This window comes from Adiantum capillus-veneris, chromosome 14 (assembly GCF_014529385.1).
Source record: "Adiantum capillus-veneris isolate H3 chromosome 14, ASM1452938v2, whole genome shotgun sequence".
Lineage (NCBI taxonomy): Eukaryota > Viridiplantae > Streptophyta > Polypodiopsida > Polypodiales > Pteridaceae > Adiantum > Adiantum capillus-veneris.
In genome coordinates, this window is record NC_140944.1 from 124,951,954 (window position 1) to 124,974,004 (window position 22,051).

Below are 22,051 nucleotides of genomic sequence, written 5' to 3' on the forward strand. Positions count from 1 at the left end.
ATAGTTACTTATTGGAAAAATAGCAAGATGCCTCTTTATGACAAATGTGTCAAACTCAAGACATATGTGACAAATCAAGCATGTGTGTGTGTGTGTGTGTGTATGTATGAGTGCGCGTGCGCTATGTGTACATATTGATATAATCGGAACATATCATGATGTCTCAAGACCTATGTGACAAATCTTCGCTTCAAGCATATATATGTGTGTGTGTGTGTGTACTATGTGTACATATATATATATATATATATATGCATATATACATCCATACATACATACAAGGATAGACGCAAGTAATAGAGTGGAGCAAAGATGTTGAATCCAATTGCATTCCTATCATTGAAACCAATTTTAGAACTCAATCCATTTATAAAAAAAAGTTTTGTTATTACATTGAATTCTCTTAGATTTCATCTCTTCACACCATGCTAACTTATCTAATCTTTATAATCAAGCTTGGTAGCAGTGCTCGATCAAGGTAGACCAAATGAAGGAATGAATCTCTCTCTCTCTCTACACACACACACACACACACACACACACACCCCAATAGAATTAGAGCACTCCTAAGTTTGTTGAACAAGGGCTAGCACCTCATGAAAAATAATGTCTATGAGAAGCTTCCAATCTTGGTACCAAAGAATGCTTTGCAACATCTATTAAGAGGTCGTCTCATGCATCACTTTTATAAATGCGATAGACTATACGTGTAGGAAGAGAGTATTGACAGTGTTCCACTTGGAAGAGAAGATAACCCTATAAGAATAGAGGCATTGTTTCCTTGGCCGCAGCAATGCGCGGGTCACATACTAGTTATATTGTAAAGCGAAATCTTGATTTGTAGCTCTTGAAGCCTCGAGCTTGGCTCCTAGATTGATTACTTAACTTAAAATGAATTCGTGGAAATCATGGTGGAATTAATAGGAGACCCATGGAAAAGAAATCAAAAGACCATAACGAAAAGAAGGTCTCCAAAAAAAAATAAAAAATCGTTTCATTTTACCATGCTGTGAAGCCGCTGGCGTTAGGAGCTGCTAACTATGTGCGCTGTGTTGTTTAGACTCACTCATGAGGGAGCATGCCACATGAGATTTGAAGGGGCGAAGGTGCAAACAGTTGAGGCAGAGAAGGTTGAGGTTGAGGCTGTTTGAGAATACAGATGGGCTGTTTAGGCGATGGCAGGTGTGTGTGCAAGCTAGTTAACGATGAGGAGTTTGGTAGGTTGACTCGAATCTATAGTAGAGAGAGAGAGAGAGAGAGAGAGAGAGAGAGAGAGAGAGAGAGAGAGAGAGAGAGAGCTGGGTATACAAAAAGAGCTACCCAGCTCGAGGTGGTAGAGAGGGAGGCAGCATAGTGCATGTGCCGCTCAAGATGGTCGAGAGCTAGAGGACAGCCCAGTGACGTTCGCTGCAAGACATTTGCACCTGCTCTTCAAGGAGGATGTGGGAGGGCACGCCCGTTGTTCGAGGAAGAAGATGCCGAGACCTATTAGGCTTGTGATTTGTTCTACCACTTATTGTAGCGGGCCAAGCGAGTAGCTTCCTTCTCTCTCTCTCTCTCTCTCTCTCTCTCTCTCTCTCTCTCGGGCACTGTGCAGCCGAGAGGCTCAGGGCCCACTGGCCAGATTAATCTGCTTCCGCCACGTGACTGGGGGAATCCCTTCTCCCGTTATAAGTAGTATAGATATAGATATAGATAGATTCTCTTCGAAATGAATTCTCTCTCTTCTTTCTCAAGTGTCGCACTTTCGAAACTTGGCATGGCAAGTCCCTAGTCGCCAACCTCACTCCCAAGTGAATTGGCTCATAGTAATCTAATAAAGACTAGTGCGAAACAATAGATATTAGGGATTGGTCACGCATGGCACAATTATCCGTTGGAGATAACCATGCCTACTAAGCTCGAGTAATTAAAGCATTCAAAAAAGCCAGGCTTGCTATGGTCATGCGGGGCATAGTTGGAGATGAAAACCGTCACGTGGACGTGGAAAGAGCCAGTGGAGAGAAAGGAAACTCGTGCGTGGTCCATAGTCTAGGCGGCTAAATCCATGGCGTTGCAATGAGCCATGCTACATTTGCAGCTTTTTGTAGGCTAGCCTCGTGAGTGGCATTTCAGGTCAGAATCAGGAACAAAGATTATAAAACACGTGGGGTACCCTAGTTTACTTTTGAAACACGGATACCTTAGATTATAAAAGTTACCAGCATTCCAGATCTACGACCCACAATCCCCTTGCTGTAGATCCCACCTCCCATGCCGGTGTCACTTAGTCCTGAGGGGTAGCCTGCAGAATTGAGCAAGGCACTAGGGATCCACCCAAAGTTGTCCATGACTTTTGTCCACATTGCACAAATGGCCGCGGGTGGGGGACAGACCCGGACCCACTAGTGAAAGTAAAAGTGCCCCCTTTAGAATCTAGATGTCCTATGAAGTCGATGACACTGCTAGATGGTCGTCTCGGACGGGGAGAAATTGGCAGTGGCCACTGTACTCCGCAGAGAGTGAGACGTGAATGCACTGCAAGCATGCACTTTTTTGAAGGGCCCAAGAATAAGATTAGGCTATCACCATCTCTTGCTGGTGACGGGCGCTCCACACACTACGCTGCCAGCCTGCCCCCCACTCTTATCCTTCTTTTTCTGCACTTGGGTAGTACTGGGTACTCCTCTTCTGTTGTTGCCTGCCTTGGCTAGCTTGGCGCCCTTCTGCTAACCTCATGAAGCTAAAGGTACCTACTATGCGCTCTGCTCTTGTCTACAAGCATGGCAGGGTTTCCGCCAAAGGCAAGCAAATCTACAGATACTTAGACAACATAAAGATCACTTTGTTATGTGGATTTGTCACCATTCTGGTGCTCAGGGGCACCATCGGCTTCGGCTACAGTGGCGCGCCTCCTGAGGATTCTAATGATCTCATGCCCTCGCTGAAATTACTTGAGGACATGGATGCAGAAGAGGAAGATGAGCTAGAAGCAGAGCTTGATCTCAACCAGACTTACAGCTTGGGCCCAAAAATTGACAACTGGGACGAACAGCGGCGAGCTTGGCTTCTCGAAAACCCGGACCTTGCCCTTTCTTCCAATGGAAAGCCCCGCATCTTGTTGGTCACCGGCTCATCCCCTAAGCCTTGTGATAACCCTGCTGGAGACCATTATCTTCTCAAATCCATCAAAAACAAAATAGATTACTGCCGTCTCCATGGCATTGACATCTTCTATAACTTGGCAACCTTAGATGCGAAGATGGGAGAATACTGGTCGAAACTTCCGCTTATTCGAAAGCTCATGCTAGCTCATCCAGAGATGGAGTGGATTTGGTGGATGGACAGTGATGCCATTTTCACAGACATGGTTTTCGAGCTTCCTTTGCAGAAGTATGAAAACCACAACCTCATAGTGCATGGTTGGGAGAAAGAGGTATATGTGAAGCAGACGTGGGTCGGACTAAATTCAGGAATCTACCTCATCAGAAACTGTCAGTGGTCGCTGGATCTTATGGATGCATGGGCGCCGATGGGACCGAAAGGCAAGATAAGAGACGAGGCAGGGAAGGTTCTTACAGATGCATTGGCGGGGCGTCCAGCCTTTGAGGCTGATGACCAATCAGCTCTCATCTACCTCCTCATCACACAGAAGGAGATGTGGGGAGATAAAGTTCTCCTGGAAAACACATATCATCTACATGCTTTTTGGGCTGCCATTGTGGAGCATTTTGAGGAATATATGGAAAAGTCTCGGCTGGGCCATGGGGATGAGAGGTGGCCTTTTGTTACCCATTTTGTAGGTTGCAAACCATGCGGCAGCTATGGCGACTATTCTGTGGAGAGGTGCTTAAAGCAAATTGAGAGAGCTTTTAATTTTGGAGACAATCAGGTGCTTCAGATGTATGGGTTTCAGCATAGGTCGCTGGACGCATTTAAAGTGAAGAGAACAAGGAATGATACAGATCGGCCACTCGAGATTCCGAATGCCCTCAATTTACTGCACCCTTCATTTAGTCAGCCAACATGGGAATCTGCTCATTGAATGAAAAGGACACAACTGCTGATTAGAGAGAGATGTAGATGTAAACAAGTTGTGCATGATCAAGAGTAGTGTGGTGGAAAAAATAAAGGGTTGGCATGTCACACGAGCAGAAAATGAAGCTGCAAGAGCATATTGCATTGGACAGAGCTCGATTGCTCTTGTACATTACCACCATCGGGCGCCTTGTTGTCCCATGGTGCCTAATTTTTTGTTGGGTGCTTATTACATGTGGGTTTCTTGATTCACTGAACTCTGCGGGTTTGATTAAAGTTGTGAGTCCTCAATGCATGTTCTTTTTTGAAGGAAAGCATTGGTGTCACATAATGATGTTGCTCATTGAGGCTCTTGTATTGTGCTTATGAGAGGATGCGAAAATACAACTCGCATGTATCTGATGGAGGGGATGGGATGCATTTTGTCCCAATCAATGTCCTTCACCCACAGAAGGATGAACAATCTTAATTGGAAGTTAAGTAACAATGTGTCAGAAGTAGGCACATGAAGTGCATGTTCTAACTCTGATTAAGGTGAGGTGCATGTGACTATCCATGCACAATTCAAAGGGTATTTTACACATGGCTTGGTTAATCATATGATTTGCTTTTATGCCTTGATCGACATGTACCAATGAAATGGAGAGAAGGTTCACACATGTCAAAGGCGCAATGTAGTCCACACCCAACAACCCTTCCCTTGTGAGCTTTGATGTACAAGTGGAGGGACTCACAATTCTCCTTATCCACATACTAGATTTGAGGACCATGTTCTTCCCTTGAACAAAGAGGGTGACACACAAAACTGAAGCTACATATATTACCATTGGGTTTTTGGTTGATTGTTTGAAAGGATTTTACCCACACATAAATTTGCATATTGCTGTATTTTGTTGTCCTTGCCATTTTATTTGTCGTTGTTGATGATTGCTTCCTTTGTACAATTGTTGGCGATGTCTTTAAGCTAGCCATATGTGGCATCATGTGAAGGCATAGCATACATAAATTGGCTTGGGATTAAAAGTTTTTTTTGGGTTGATGCTAAATTCCTTGAGAAAGTGGGAGCATACCTATGGCCCGTACATGTTCACTAGAATGATTAAGCTCCATCTTTGCCATCTTAAGGAATATTGAAGCTCCTTCACATCACCTTGAAAAGCATCCTTGGCCAAGCCATATATCATTTTCATTACAATCAGACGCCTGAGAGATAGAGAGACAGAGGTACAACAAAGGTTGAGTGTGGTAATCCAAACCATGTTTTATTCCTCTCTAACAAAAAATGAAAGTTGTCTTCTTGTCAAATGAAAACAAAAAAAGTGTCTCCCATACACAAGCAAGGCACACACTTATTTTCAAATGAAACTAAAGCAAATAGCTTCAGTGTGCACACATACGCATAGTCACACACTTACTTTCAATAAAGAATTGGTGCCTTAATGATTATCACATCAAACACTCAAGCAATCAACAGGAAGATAAAAAGAAAGGGTTTTTCCACAGATAATTGGTCAAGTGAAATGGAGCTTCCAAGCTTCAATAGAACCAAGCCAAGATGCACCGAAATATGCAAGAGATTGACCTTATTAACACTAATGGCATACTAATCATGATGCAAGTATAAACAATTGTTGATTCCTCTTTTTGATCAACTAGTATGGGTAGTGGCACTAATAGTACATATCCCAACACCAATGGACTTTAAAAGAAGAAAAATAATGGTGTGATTAGTGCCATGCTTAATATGCAATGCAAAGGGATGTTGAATTAGCAATTGCAATGGTTAAGAAGAGGTGCCAATGCAATCTAGCATAGAGAGAGAATACTTAGGACTTGAATAGATTAGGAACTGCTAATTTACATTGTATGCTCTATTACCAATTTCTAACTAGATTAAGAATTGTTAATCTATACTATACACTCTGATACCAATTGATAACTATTGCAGGTGCATTAGTGAACCATTCATAGCTTAATCATGACTCGAATAGAATTAAACTAATAGTCAATCAATGAACCATGTACCAAAAGTACTCCAAGAGTATATCAGTACAAAATAGACGTAATTCATTAACCATAAAGTGCTTCTTTATAAGTATATACAAAGAGGCAACAAATGGTATGCTTTACACATGGATTTACATGTAAGAGGAGGTTCAAACACAATGCAAGATCACATGGTTTGCTTACATGGATTGATGACATAGAGACATGGTTCACACATGTTTATGGTTCAACAAAAACCGCACCACCCAACAAAAATCACAAGGCATGCTCCCCCCCCCCCCCCCTCTTTCTAACTAGAACCCTAGACTCCTCTCAGCTCTTCCCCCTTATTTTGCAAAAAGAAGAGAGTACACTTGCATACTTCATTTTTCAAGAAAATAGAGAGTACACTTTCACATCTTTACCTTTTCAATTTCCCCCTTCAAAATGTGACACTCATTGCAAAGTTCTTCAATGAGCATGTAGGAAAGATCTTTTAAAGCAAGCTAGACCATGACCCTAGGCCCCAATAGGCACACAAGAGATCTTTGGATGTCTTCATGAGAACCTTGAATCAAGACCATCAAGAAGCATCTGGATGGAACAAGTGTGGTGGACCTCTAACATTAAGCAGAGACTCATGATATATTTTTCCTTGGTTAGCACAACACCAAATCTTGAAATGAAACACCCACATGAAGCCACGTGGGCCAATCAAATTACCAATCAAAATCCTTATAAGAAGCAATATATATATATATATAATCGGCTATGTGCAGTCTGAATGTCCTCTGCCATATTTAAAACCTCCTCCTTCTCGTGCCACAACAATAACATCTTGTCTCTACAAATTTGCGATGGTTCAAAGACTAAACAAGCTAACATTCCTACTCAAAACACTTGTAACTTGGACAAACACAAAGAACAGTACTCACCTCAAAGTAACTCTATGATCTCACCTCAACAAATGATCATTGAAGAGAAAGCTTATACAATGGCTAGTGTTTATGTCTAAAGCTTGGCAAAAGGTGGTTCATACTTATAAGGATTCTCTTGTGCATGGTGCTTCTTCTTTGTTTTTTATGAGGTTTTTTAGAGGTCCACATTCACGGTCCATGAGATTATATTTTATGCTCAATTATCACCAGATACAATTGATATTGACATGCCTATGGGCACCTCAATGTGATTCCTTGGTTAGTTCACTCTTTTATACGTATTGTACATATGTAACATCCCCCAAAATGTTTCACATGCAATGTGTGGTGATGCAATACTTACAAATGAAGGCTAGCCTAGAACTATGTACATACATGTAGGGTTGATATTGTGGTTGTCTAAGAATATGATCAGCATGAGTTTGTAGGTCATCCTCCTACTTTATGGGCTATGGGATTACATACGATGGTTTTGCTATGTCATTTTTGCTTTTAGTCTACTTTTGTGCGTGTCTGTCGCATGTGTCAATGCAAGGGACTTGTCGATACACTGTGTGTGAGCCACAAATGGCTCCAAGCACACAACTAGACTAATCTAGCAAACTCAAGAGAGAAAGGGTGTGTCATTAACCGCCCTCCTTCGTGGAGGATTCCTCGCAGCGCAGAAGAAGGAACTACCACTGTGCCGCGCTCAACCGCCTCGTCGCCGCCATGTCGTCGTCGCAATGCTCGATCACACACACACTCTCTCTCTCTCTCATGCATACACACACACACACACACACACAAGGAGATGATGAAGAAGAAGATGGAGATGGAGCAAGAGCACTCTTCAATTGCACAAATGAGAGAATAAGTGTTTTTTGGGTTTAGGTGACTTTTATATGAGCTCACCCCATTCACACTTGGGCGCCCATGCAAAGAAAACTAACCCTTGAATGTTCCAGTTAGAGTGGGCCTCTCATCGGTGATCACTCTTACCCTTTTCCTATTGGACCGACAAGCCCTGCCCGTGACTACTAGAAGTGGACGCCAGTGGTTAACATGCCCCCCTTCCTGATGTAGATTCCGTCCTCGGAAGCTATTGAGTTGAAGTTCGTTCGTCAAGGTGGAAGAGCATTTGAGATGAATTTCCTTAGACTTCTTCAGTCACTACAAAACCAAACAACATTGGCACAGTAATTGCATTCTCATATACAATTAAAAAGCATATGCAGTTGTAGGCAGACAAATTGATTGGTAACAGAATAATAAACCATTTGTCAGCAATAAACATTAAATTATAATACAATCAAATGCATAAACAATTGTAAAGGTAAAAAACTAAACAAGTTCGGGGTCGCTAATTTAACGATCGAAAGGCACTAAAGATCGACTATTAATACCATGGATAAGCTTCTCAATTTTCTTTGGTCAATTAAGTTGTTTAATCACGAGAGCCAAGTATTTCATGTTCGAAGGCTGACTAGAGGCTATACCTAGAAGACCTCGTAGCTAAGCTACGATAAAAGGAATTCTCATGAAATCATCACCTGACTTGTTTACTTTTCTTTGACCCCCTAAAAGTCTTCTCACAGTGATTCAATTTTGATGTGCGTGCTTATTTTGTATGCCTTGGGCTTTTTTCTTTTCAAGAAGAAGTGTCCACACTGGGAACCTCTAGGGCTCTAGTACCATAGGCGATACATGTGAGCGGGGTACCAAATCAAGTTGAGATTTCTTTTCTTGCTTAAGATTTTACATTGTGGCACTTTGATTTTTTTGGTTGTTCGTTTTCAGCATTTTAATTTTGAAACTTTGGGGGGTCATATAACACTGTTACCCTCCCTAGGCTCATCACACTAGTAAACTCCCTTTATAATACTTACGCTAAAGGTCAATAGGGATAAGCCCACTAGAAATCCCTAGTACATTGCACACAATGCTGCCTAAATTGGATTAAGAACCTAAGTAACCATTGATTATTAGGAAGGCATTCCCCATGGTATTAAGAGAAGATCTCTAACGCCTAGCTTGGTCAAACTAGCTTAGCTAGACTGCTTGTTTTTTTAAACCTAGACTAGTGATTATGAAGAAAAACTACATTGAATTTAATGTTTGATAATAACAAATGCGCTGAATATTTGCTACCAATCACAATTAAAGCAGACAAACATGGATGCAAAGAAGATAAGGGGCCATGCTAATGGACAAGAAACACTTGTTTGTGTTGATGATCAGGCTTGATTTGAAAAGTGGACGAGAGAAAGATTCCATGAAGGTCCAAATCCTAACTACACCAACACGTTCCTGTACACACGAGGAAACACAAAGAATACCTCTAGGAGGCACATCAGTGGGAAGAAAGAACTTTGCTAATCACTAAACTTTTAAACAGAAACACTTCTATCGTACTAATCTTACCTACCCTCCATCACTCGAGTGATGAAGATCAAATGTGTTTGATGACATAGGTTTCTATTTCAGTGTACCGGATGTGAATGTGTAGGTCTGGTCAATGTTTTGACTTTTATTCTGCATACTCAATTTCTAATTGCTCTTGCTCTTTACTATTTTTCTTTTTGTGAGTATGAGGCTTTATATATACATTCCCTAAGATTGGTGATTGAGAGGTCGGGGAAAGAAGGGTAAGAGGGAAATAATTCAATAGGCTGACGTGAATGAAGACTTCCCCCCTTCCTTGGGTAGGTCATACTGTTTGAAATATGCTCGTCACCCTTTGAAACCAATTGTTCCAGTTGGTAATAGGTGAGTATTTTTTCCAGTAGTTTTCTATTACCTTAGGTGCCCCGTCGAGCTGCAAGGGTGGTAAGGTACTCTCCCAAGATCGAACTTGAAGTGGTTCATCAGGTGATTCTTGAACACTGGAGGTGTGGATTCCTTTGTAGCTTCATGGAGGTCTACTATTGTAGGTGGAGGCTATGGAGAAGCTTTTACCTCGATGGATGCATTACATGAGGAGCTAGAAGCTTCATGGGACTCCCCCCTTCCTGAGCTAGGTGGAACAAATCATTCTTCTTATGTACCCAAACTAGCTATGGAGCGGGTGTGTAGTATTTTGTGATTTTTTTCTTTCCATGATCGTTGATTCATTTTGGAGCTACGGGATTGGGCTCACATGGGTCAGGTGACAAGTAAGAACACAATCTACGTTTTGACACCCAAATTTGATAATTTCCTTGATAGTAGCCTTGGGCTTCCAATAGTCGTTTAGGAATCCACCGCCACGTTTCCTTACATTTCTTGGAGCGAGTGGGACATTTCTTACAAGGCTTCTTCTTTTTAGCATCAACCATGGTCGCTAAAGAAGATTTAGGGACCCACTTGCATGTTTTCTTTGTTATATGAGGATGAATCTTGTCAGAAGCTATATGCATTGCTTCTAGCATATTTAAGGGTACGAGTGGTGGCATTTAATCCCCCTCAGGTGATACCCAGGTTGTCCCCTGGTTTCCTCAAGTGTCTATGGTTGCTTTTAGGTGGACCCAATCCACATTGTTCGACTCAGTCATCCCAGGTAGTACATCCATATAAGGAGAATCTTCTCCAACATCAGTGTCCGCTTTACACGTGTAACAATACTGCAATGGGGCCGAGTGAACTGTGGTGTCATATCTATGATCAATTATGAACCTATTTCCTAGAGGATGTGCTCGACCAGTTACAAGATCTACTCGAATAACAGAATCTTGGAATTGCAAGTAGACATGGTTTTTAGACGAGTCATGCACCATTTTTGCTTCCCTCATCGTCCTAAGATCATCTCAGAGTGTGAGTACGTTTACTGGTACCACATGTGTACTTTGCGATGGCTCCTCGGTAACCTCAATCAAGTTTAATGGCGTGATCTTCAGTGCATTTGGATTATTTGGACATTGGGCAATCAAATGATCTATGCCACATCGATTACACATGAGTATCGGCATTGTAGACGTGCTCGCTTGATTGGTTTGCATTAGTGTAGCCTAATAGGACACTCGGCCACACAATGTGGACCTCCACACTCATAGCATTGAAGAGGTGGTCTCTTAGCAGTGTAATTGATATTTTGGCCTCTTGTAGCAAGAGCAGCTACTTGATAGACAGGTTTGACTTGTCCCCAATAGTCCTCCATGTAGTATTGTGGAATTTCTTCAAGAACATCCATCCCATAGGCAATATTAGGGTCTATATCTTCCCCTCACAGCCTTCCAAACAAGCAATGGATGACTCACAACCCACTTGATTCACATAAGTGATTCTTGGATGTGGTGGTTGCGGTCCTAGCACTGGAGGTGGTAAGGGTGTTGTTTGAACAACATTTTGGGCCCTAGGGACCATGTGTTGTGACGTTTGTTCAAGAGGTGGGGCCGGCATCAATGGAGGCACTCTAGGTGTGTCTGTCCATGCTAAGGTTGGTCTATTGGCCATCGCGTGCTTAAATACTATGCAATCCTTAGCTTGATGACCATACCTCCCACAGGCATTGCAGTTTCCATTAAATTTTACTCTAAAAGTAGGGCATTCACTGGTACTATGCGGTCCATAGCATACTGAGCACCATTGTTGCTCCCTTCTTGGATACATATGATTGTTTTGCGGAGCACGATTGTCTTTAAAACTCTCTTGAATGGCCTTGGTGAGATCTGCTAAAGTCATCTCAGATATCTTTGGCTCCTTAGCAATAGGCTTTAGGGTCATTGGCTGATGCCCCGATGCTTGTGAGCTAATAGATTTAGGCTCAACAGACACTCTTTCTCCATTAGGAAGAGGATGGGGTGTAGGAGGGCCTCTTTATTTGCCATGAGCTTATAGAGGTGATTAACATTTTGACGAATAGGTGTATGCCATGTGTGCAAGAATGGTGGGTGTGTAAGAGATGTGCAAGAGTGGTCAAAGCATGCACTTTTCCCCCCAAAAAGGAGGTGGACAATTTTATGATTTTTGGCCTTCCACAACTCTCACATATGATCTTTGATTTGAGCAAAGATCATAGATGTGCAATCTATGCATCAAGCTCTATCCATAGATATGCTACATGATATGGTTTTACTTGCTAGATTTTAAATTCCATTTTGGGGGGAAACTTTGAATTCAAGTAAACTAGCCATTTTTCCAGTTTGAATTCAAAAGCTGTCCTTTGATTACTTTCTTAATACTAAAGGTTTGACTTTCTTAAACTGCCAAATAAAGATGTCCTCCTAGACCCATTCTCTTCCTAATGCCTTGAATCATTAAATTATCCTCCAATTGGATCACATTGGTGGTGACTGCTTCCCAAGTGGTGATACCTCTAATGACTAGGCCATTGTAGATATCCTCATGTCGTAATTCCCTAATGAATCTATCAAGCAATTGATTATTATTGAAGCGTTCATTTGGATTACAATGAGAATTCAAATGTTTTAAGCGACTAATAAAGTCTCTCACCGACTCTCCTTCCTCTCGTTGGGCTTTCTGGAGCTGAGAGGCTACACCCCAAAGCACTCCCTCTCGTATGTATTCTTTTAAGAACAGTCTCCTAAGAGTAGGCTTAAAGCATTAAAGTTTTGTGTGATCTTGGCTATTTGTACTGCCTTACTTCTAGGTTCTCTATCAGGCCTGTTACACATATTCTCAGCAATAGATCGACCGATAGCTTGAGAAAATGTTGCGAAGTCACCTAAGCCAGCAGGAACCGTGGGTGGAGGTGCTCCAGAGACTACATGTGGGGTAGGTATTGACATTGGGCTTGGCGCATAGAAAGCCCTTGGATTCCACGTTTGGTATGGGTTGTGCCATGTGGCGGTCCAAAGTTCATATGTGTGGCCCTAGGCATAGCAGACGTCGGATGTGACATGCTAATGCTAGCCGGTATGGTCCCATCGAAATAAGAACTTGGGTGTTGTGGTTGTGGAGCATCGGTTGTTGAAACAATGGGAGGGGCACAGACTACATGAGTACGATGACACATGGGTGTATACGATTGGTACACACTTGTAGGTACTGTTGTCGGCATTGAGCTACCATGTGGTGGTGCTTTACTAACAAATGAGGTCCATGGCGTGTTTCTTGGAATGCCCATCATTGGGGTAGGCATGGTAGCCGTGGTGTCATCAAGGGAAAGATAAGCTAGACTTGGAAAAGTAAAGCTATCACTTGTAGGCTCAGATTGAACTGAGACCTCTAGCGAAACAACATATGGGGGATCCGTCGGACTCACCGAGGGAGTCTCCATTCGATAAGGTTGGTTGTTTAGCCTTCCCTGTATTTAAGAATCTCATGAGGCCCGTTGAAGGTATGTGGATCCCCTTGTTCCGTCTCTCTAGTTCAATAACCCTATGGATGACCTCACAAACTCTTTGTTGTTGATCCTCCACACTAGTAGCTCCCATTGTGGATTGTAGGACATCTAACCAACCCACGTGATAGGTGTGACCTATGTATAGGTCGGTTAGAGTTTTCGTTTGTAGTTCGTACTCCCAGTTCTCATTTAAGAACGCTCCATCTAGGCTTGAGGTGCTAGGGGTGTCCTTTGAGCTAGATGCAATGTTGCTCTCTATGGGTTGACCCTTAGTGGTTGCAAAGTCAGGAGAACTTGATTTCTCTCCTAGCAAAGATATTGACATAGGGACCTTCGCTTTTAACTCTCTTCGTTGCTCCGCCTAGCGTAAGCTCTCGATTTCCTTTTTCCTAGCTGCAATGATATATCGCTCAACCTCTTGCACTTCGGCAAGGCTTCTACCATCAGGAAATATGACCTCGGAGGGGAATAGCTCTGAAGAGTTAGGGGTTGCAGTGAATGGAGTACTTCCCTCCCTCATTTATATCGTTAGCTCCATGTTCGGAGCGAGTGGGTCTTCTCAAGGTTTCCTTCAAGCGGCTAAGCACGCTCGGCCCGGACTGTGGATGCATGGCATGCATGTCTTGGCTTGAGCTATCGAGATTAGGCATTGGGAAACCCTGCATGACGTCGTATCAGAGGAAGAGTCACTAGCCGCTATGTTTGGGTCTTGGTTTGTACTACCTTGGGTCCCCGCCGAGGGCCCAGAACCTAAGGTAGGTAGATATTGAGAACTCGCGTAAGTCAAAATGCTCTCTAGTTGCTCGGCCTCTAGCACACGACCGAAGCACAGATGCATGTGCCTTTGGCACCCTACAGGCATGGGCGAATAACTTTAAAGGTTAACCGCTTACTTTTTTAGGCGTCCATTTTTACTCGTTTTTTTAATGTTTTGTAATGTTTTTTTAAGATCGTTTTTGGATTAGAGCATGTGATAGCTCGAAACGAGCCTATCGCTCAGGGGGTTGTGGTGTGCTTTACAACACAACATTCGGTTACCGAAGCTTCGTTGGTTCTCAAAAAGGTCGATTTTTACCTACGCGTGAGGCTAAAATACGTAATTTTAAAGATGGACTGAGGCCTGATCCTGAGCGTGGGCTTGGCCTTGGGTCTGGGTTTGGGTCTAGGGGATATTCTCGATCCCGGTCCTACCTTTAAAATTTTAATTTTTTTAAAAACATATTTTATAAAGGATAAGGTCGTCGCGGCCGCGCTCTGCGCGCAAGCACACACACACCTAACCTACCTACTTACAACTAATACAGCTACTGTTACACACTAACACACTACTATAGTATCTCATTAGCTAACATAACTACTTACTACACAGAACTAACATTATGGATCTACTACCTTAATCCTAACACCTTATCACATAGAAAACACAATACTTTCAACACCTTATTAACAAAAAACACAGTACCTTTCAACACCTTAACAAAACAATACACAGCAGCAAAACCAACTCCTCCTCAACACACACACCTTCCTTCTCTACCTTTCCTACATTTCAAAATGCACCACAAAGTAGCATAGAGTGCTACTCGAGCTTAGTGTAAGGCAGTCCTCGATAGCGGCGCCAAAAATGTGCGCGTCTGTCGCACGTGTCATTGCAAGGGACTTGCCGATACACTCTGTGCAAGCCACAAATGGCTCCAAGTACACAACAAGACTAATCTAGCAAGCTCAAGAGAGCAAGGGTGTGTCACTCACCGCCCAACGCTCGCCTTCATGGAGGAGGATTCCTCACCCCCGTGAAGAAGAAGGAGCTACCACCGTGGCGTGCTCAATCGCCTCGTCGCCGCCGTGCAGTTGTCACAATGCTCGATCACTCTCTCTCTCTCTCTCTCTCTCTCTCTCTCTCTCTCTCTCAAATGAGAGAATACGTGAATTTTAGATTTAGGTGACGTTTATATGAGCACGCCCCATTCACACTTGAGCGCCCATGCAAATCCAACTAACTCTTGAATGTTTCACTTAGAGTGCACCTCTCATCCGCGATCACTCTTACCCTTTTTCTATTGGACCAACAAGCCCGGCCCATGACTACTAGAAGTGGACGCCAGTGATTAACAACTTTAATTAAATTTCTCTTAGTAGAACTCACCATTCTAGAGAGAGAAAGTAAAAATAGTGAACGGAATAAATACTGCAAAGTTGGCATAGGAGGTGCAAAAAAGGTAGATAGGTAATGCTACCTTTAAAAGATCCCAAAGAGTTATTCTAGAGTTTGTCGTGTTTTTGTGGAACTAAAAAGACACTAAAATAGGTCTCAAAAGCCTTCAAAAGTGTGCTAAAGAATCAATTACAGGAAGTGAAACTCGGCAAGGAGGTTCATTCATGGCCTATTGGTGCCAAACGGGTGATGCTACCTTCAAAAGTGCCTAGGGAAATCCTTTTGGATACTGATGTGATTTTACGATATCAAAACAACATTAAAATGGGTTCCAAATGGCTCAAGGGAGCTAGAAGGCTAGCAATAAGGGGGAGATAATGGGCTAATGGGCAAACATAAATCCCGAGGCACCAAAAGATGGGGGGGGGGGGGATGCCTAAATGTGGGAATTGCAAGAGATGGCAGGTGTGATGCACCTAGAAATATTTGTACAAATATTGAGAGAGAGAGAGAGAGAGAGAGAGAGAGAGAGAGAGAGAGAGAGAGAGAGAGAGAGAGAGAGAGAGAGAGAGAGAGAGAGAGAGAGAGAGAGAGAGAGAGAGAGAGAGAGAGAGACAGAGAGATGTTAAAGTATCGAGTTGAGATTATGGGAAAGAGATCTAGAAGAGAGGAAGACTTGAGAGAGTCTATGAGAACTTGTGTTAGTGGAGAGATAAGGTGAGCTGGTCTATCCAATAAAAAACGTTTAAGGTCCATGTGGTCCAATAATGTGGAGTCGTCATTGTCTGGAAAAACCTACTTGGTTGAGAATATGATCACAATATGACCCTCAGTGGGTGTTTACAGTCAATTGATTTGGTGCATGTTGGAGAATGTGCAGGTGTAGAGGGGTGGTGGACGTTACTCGTGGACGTTATGCGGTGTCGTGCTGTGACACGTACATAGTGGGAACGCATGCTACAAGAGTTATCTTGTAACTTTTTAGATACATAGTTATATTTTCTATAATGTACATATGCATATTTAATGTATAATAATATTCTTTCTATCTCATCCTATTATTTATCTCAAGGGTAACCTATTCTTACTTTACCATCAGAAAATACTATGGAAAAAGCGTCAATAGCTCCGCTTCTTTAACTTGGGGCAAAAAGCATTGATTCTTTATTTCTACTATCTCATTATCATCTCACACCTTAGCTAGATCCTATATCTAGGGTAAACTCCAATATATATATATATTCTATGTATTTTTCATATTTTTCTTATATTTCTTTCTAAATAGCTACTAGGAGGGAATCAAATCTTAGTGGGACACTAGGTGGCATGATTTCAAAGATACACTTATTTTAATGCATTATTGCAAGCATGATTACAAAAATTTGTCAAGGAGCAATTTCATGCTTTCATATGGCATGAGATGTCCTTTGGAATCAAATGAAAGTCTAGGCTAACAGGACCACAGGAAGACTTTTGCTGCCAGAAATGGACCCTATTTTGATGATTTGTTTACACAAGGTTCCAATCCGAATGGGAAAATGATTTTAAATTGAAAATCGTAGCTAATGAGCTGAATTTTCTGCTCATATTTTTACTTTTTTATTTGGAGCCACGATTGAGGAGATATGGTCAAAATACCGGAGCCTAGTCTGCCCACATCATTTTGGGACAGCTCATTTCCAACTTTTCCAGTTTCTGTTCACACTGGCTCTTCTCTTCTTGTGTAAACCCTTGGGGGTTCCCTTCACCTATAAAAGGGGACCTCTTCTTCCTTGAAAATAACTCAAGCATTCAAGCCATTGATGAGAGGAATTCATGAGAGAGTGTAGTAATGCTTAATTGTACTTAGCCATTAACATAAGCCTAAACCTACACTTTCTCCTAGAGGAAGACTAGTCATTCTTGCATGCTATCCATGGAAGATAAAATCTAATCAAATAAGGTCTTGGATTTGGAATATCAATCAAAGTGTAGTTCTCCCCTCTTCTTCTCTGTCCATTAATAATGGTGCCGAAGGGTTTGTCAAGTAAGATGTGTTCTACATTGATGTTTTCTTGATTTCTTGTTGTTTTCTTTTTCATCTCTAATCCTACATATACATACATATATATATATATATATATATATATATATATATATATATATATATATATATATATATATATATATATATCTAATCTCATCTCCTTAACCAAACCTATCTCTCTCACTCTTAGTAATTCATCCTCTCTAAAAATTTTAGGTTCTCTTTGCTACAAGTACATCTCTCCCCGCAGTATCCTTATTGCCTACGGGCAAGAATAGGGCTTGGGAGGGAAACTTCTCATATCTTCACTTCTCTCATATCTACATTTCTCACATAATATCCTAGATGAATAACCTACATGATGATAATTTCTATCGCTTTCACTCTGTACGATCTATTAGAATTAACGTATGGATTAGCCATAAAATACACTTTCAACAACGTATAGTGTTTCTCTTTGGCCCAGAAAGGCTCAATGAAATACTTCTTTCACCGGATCCCATCATACTACCTCTTATAGACTATAACTTTTCTTTTGATGTAAGCGTAGTTATCTTGCTATGAACCAAGAGGATTTGTACACACAATTAATCCCAATCACTAGACAAAATATATATATTATGATAAACACAAAACTACAATTCCAAAGAACAATTCGAAGGCTATTTGGTCAGCCAAGATTGAATGCCATTAACTCATCTATTAACCCTTTCATATTACCCATGATACGATGTGACCATAGCCTTGATGTTTTCATCTTTGTGTTGTTTTGACACTCTCTTTTGTGTTCTTTCTTTGTGTGTGTGAGTGAAAGAGAGAAAGAGTGGGTCTTCTTTGATTGCACTTCTTTCCAAACCCTAGTCTTCATGGCATCTATGGTTTAACTCCATATAGTTTTTTGGACTTCTCTCATAAACTCTCACAGCCATAAGCCCGATGCTTTCCCGGCAAGACCGCAAATTTCTCGGCATATTTTTGGTGAACCCGACATGAACAAGCCGGGGTGAGAGTACGTAAAGATGGCTAGCAAAGTGGAGTAGCTATATGCTAAAATGAAAGAGCTTGCAGACAGATGCAAATGGCTTGAAGAAGAAGACCGGATTCAAAAAGCGATTGAAAGCGCTAGGCAATATGTATATAATGAGCTTAATATATTCGAAGGCTATGATCCAGAAGGATATCTTGAGTACTATGTGACAGAGATGAGGCTTCAAGCAATTCCAGAAGCTCGGATGATTGCAGCATTTGTTGAACTTGTGAGTGATGATTTCAAGCACCAAGTTCAAGACTACGCAAGTGTATATGCAAGCAACTGGCGTGAGTTTTCTACAGCTATAACACAGGTATGCTTGGAACATCAAGACCAAGAGATAGAGCAGAGTGGAAGTGGATGTGACCAGCTAGAGTTGGTGTCTCCTGTAAGCCATGCAAGTGTCAACACATCCATACAGGCTAATTTAGAAGCAGTAATAGATGCATATCTTTTGCAAGATGCAAATTTATTGTATGCAGATGAAGCAGACATAATGGAAGCTATTTATGCACGTTTGGGTCTTGTAACCTTCGTATCTCAAGATAATGACTCTCATGATGCTATCCAAGCACCTGAAACGGCTCAAAGCGATTTAGAGGATGATGCAAACTCGTCGGCTATGATAGATGATTTGGACGCTCCTTTTGATTCTTTTGAAGATGCACATGAGTGTATATACAAGGATGAGGATGCTATGGTTTTGACAGAGGATGTGAAGGGAACACAGGTGGAAGACGGCTATATTAATGATGTGCTACAATCTACTTTTGAGCAGATCCAGGAACTTTTACCAAGTTTAGAAGAGTCGGATGCCTATGCTGAAGACATATACCAGGATGAAGAAGTCATTATCAATGCTTTCCTATGCGAGTTTGATGCATGAGCTGGGAAAGTGCTAATTTAGAGGGGGTGACTGAAAATCTCTTCCTTTGTGAGTATAGCTCTGCTAGTAGCATTGCGGATTGTGAAGTACCTCAGCTAGACGAGGTGGAAGAAGAGGAGTACATTGACAGAGTATTATGTATGTCTTGTATATATGGGGTAGCAGATGTGATGCAGATGACTCATGAAATTGCGCCTTATTTAGAGCTAGATGCAGCAAGCTTTCACAGTTCCATGGTAGAGGAAGAAATGACAGATGCAGATTCTCTGCATGAGGATTGGGGTTCTGCGGATGAAGCTATGAATCTTCAAGATTCACAAATCAAAGATAGAGAAATGTTTGGGAATTCTATACAGGTTGAAGTGACATCAGAGGATAGAGTAGAAGAGCAAGAAACCTCTTCGGATATGGTCTGTGATTGGGGTGATATTTCTGATCTGTGTGAAGATGCAAATAAAGATGCTTGCCATAAAGTGCCTACTATACAGGGTTTTAAGAATTTCGGTTGCATGCAGGTATGCAAACAATATCTGAGGCATAAAAGGGATTTAGGTCTTGTGTCACAGGGTATAAATTGCAAGCAGGTTTGTGAGCATCTATCTGCTATGGATATGAAGGGTATACATGGTGATGGCTTGAAGCAAGAAGAGGATGCTAGCTCTATGTTGACACCAGAGTCATGTAATGAAGAAGGGTTCTCCCTAGATGAGTGGAGACATGATTCAGTTGAAGATAATTTAGGGATGGGTCCAAAAGGAAGAAGGGGTGAAGATATTGTGTCAGAGACTAACTCGAAGGAGGTTTTTGAGCAGTCGGTTACAAGTGACCGGGAGCATACCTACCAGGATGATTTGGAAAGGGAATTAGACACCATATTTGAGAGGTATGCAAAGTTTTATGATGTAAAGCTGGAGAGGTATTTGGTAAAAGGTGAGAGAATTGATGAGAGGTTTACCATGCATATTTCTAAGGTTTCTCTTGATGTTTAGAAAGGTTATCTAGAGGATTCTTTTGAGAATGAAGATGCAGATTCAGACTTCTATGCGAAAGAGGTACATATGGATTTAGAGGTTGGTGAGAAGGTTGAAGTGCAGTTTCAAAAATCTTTCAAGTATATTACAGGAAGCCTGGAAGTGTTTTTTGAAGAGGAGGATGAGGAACTTATGTCTCTTCGTCATGAAGATTTTGCGCATAATGGAGATTTGTTACAGATGTTTTGGAGACAGATGTATATAACAATTCCTTCTGATCCGAGAGGAATTAAAAGATGCGGAGAATCTCAATGCTTAGTACAATACAAGTTTTTGAGTTACCCATATGTCCCTGGAGGAGGTCATGGGATGACAGGGGATACAATTGCCTTCACAAGTTACCATGAGGCTGGCACATGCCGGAGGATGTGCAGGTTTAGAGGGGGTGGATGTCGTGCTGTGACACGTACATAGTGGGAACGCATGCTACAAGAGTTATCTTGTAACTTTTTAGATACATAGTTATATTTTCTATAATGTACATATGTATATTTAAGTATAATAATATGCTTTCTATCTCATCCTATTATTTATCTCAAGGGTAACCTATTCTTACTTTACCATCAGAAAATACTATGGAAAAAGCGTCAATAGCTCCGCCTCTTTAACTTGGGGCAAAAAGCATTGATTCTTTATTTCTACTATCTCATTATCATTTCACACCTTAGCTAGATCCTATATCTAGGGTAAACTCCAATATATATATATACTCTATGTATTTTTCATATTTTTCGTATATTTCTTTCTAAATAGCTACTAGGAGGGAATCAAATCTTAGTGGGACACTAGGTGGCATGATTTCAAAGATACACTTATTTTAATGCATTATTGCAAGCATGATTACAAAAATTTATCAAGGAGCAATGTCATGCTTTCATATGGCATGAGATGTCCTTTGAAATCAAATGAAAGTCTACGCTAAGGAGACCACAGGAAGACTTTTGCTGCCAGAAATGGACCCTATTTTGATGATTTGTTTACACAAGGTTCCAATCCGAATGGGAAAATGATTTTAAATTGAAAATCGTAGCTAATGAGCTGAATTTTCTGCTCATATTTTTACTTTTTTATTTGGAGCCACGATTGAGGAGATATGGTCAAAATACCGGAGCCTAGTCTGCCCACATCATTTTGGGACAGCTCATTTCCAACTTTTCCAGTTTCTGTTCACACTGGCTCTTCTCTTCTTGTGTAAACCCTTGGGGGTTCCCTTCACCTATAAAAGGGGACCTCTTCTTCCTTGAAAATAACTCAAGCATTCAAGCCATTGATGAGAGGAATTCATGAGAGAGTGTGTAGTAATGCTTAACTGTACTTAGCCATTAACATAAGCCTAAACCTACACTTTCTCCTAGAGGAAGACTAGCCATTCTTGCATGCTATCCATGGAAGATAAAATCTAATCAAATAAGGTCTTGTATTTGGCGTATCAATCAAAGTGGAGTTCTCCCCTCTTCTTCTCTCTCCATCAATAATGGTGCCGAAGGGTTTGTCAAGTAAGATGTGTTCTACACTGATGTTTTCTTGATTTCTTGTTGTTTTCTTTTTCATCTCTAATCCTACATATATATATATATATATATATATATATCTAATCTCATCTCCTTAACCAAACCTATCTCTCTCACTCTTAGTAATTCATCCTTACTACAAATTTTAGGTTCTCTTTGCTACAAGTACATCTCTCCCCGCAGTATCCTTATTGCCTATGGGCAAGAAT

At 41.4% G+C, this 22,051-nt stretch overlaps 1 pseudogene; it reads left to right on the forward strand.

Moving 5' to 3' along the window:
- The first annotated feature begins 2,571 nt into the window (after positions 1 to 2,571).
- On the forward strand, positions 2,572 to 4,274 carry LOC147443082 (putative xyloglucan 6-xylosyltransferase 3 pseudogene; annotated as a pseudogene).
- Positions 4,275 to 22,051: the final 17,777 nt, after the last annotated feature.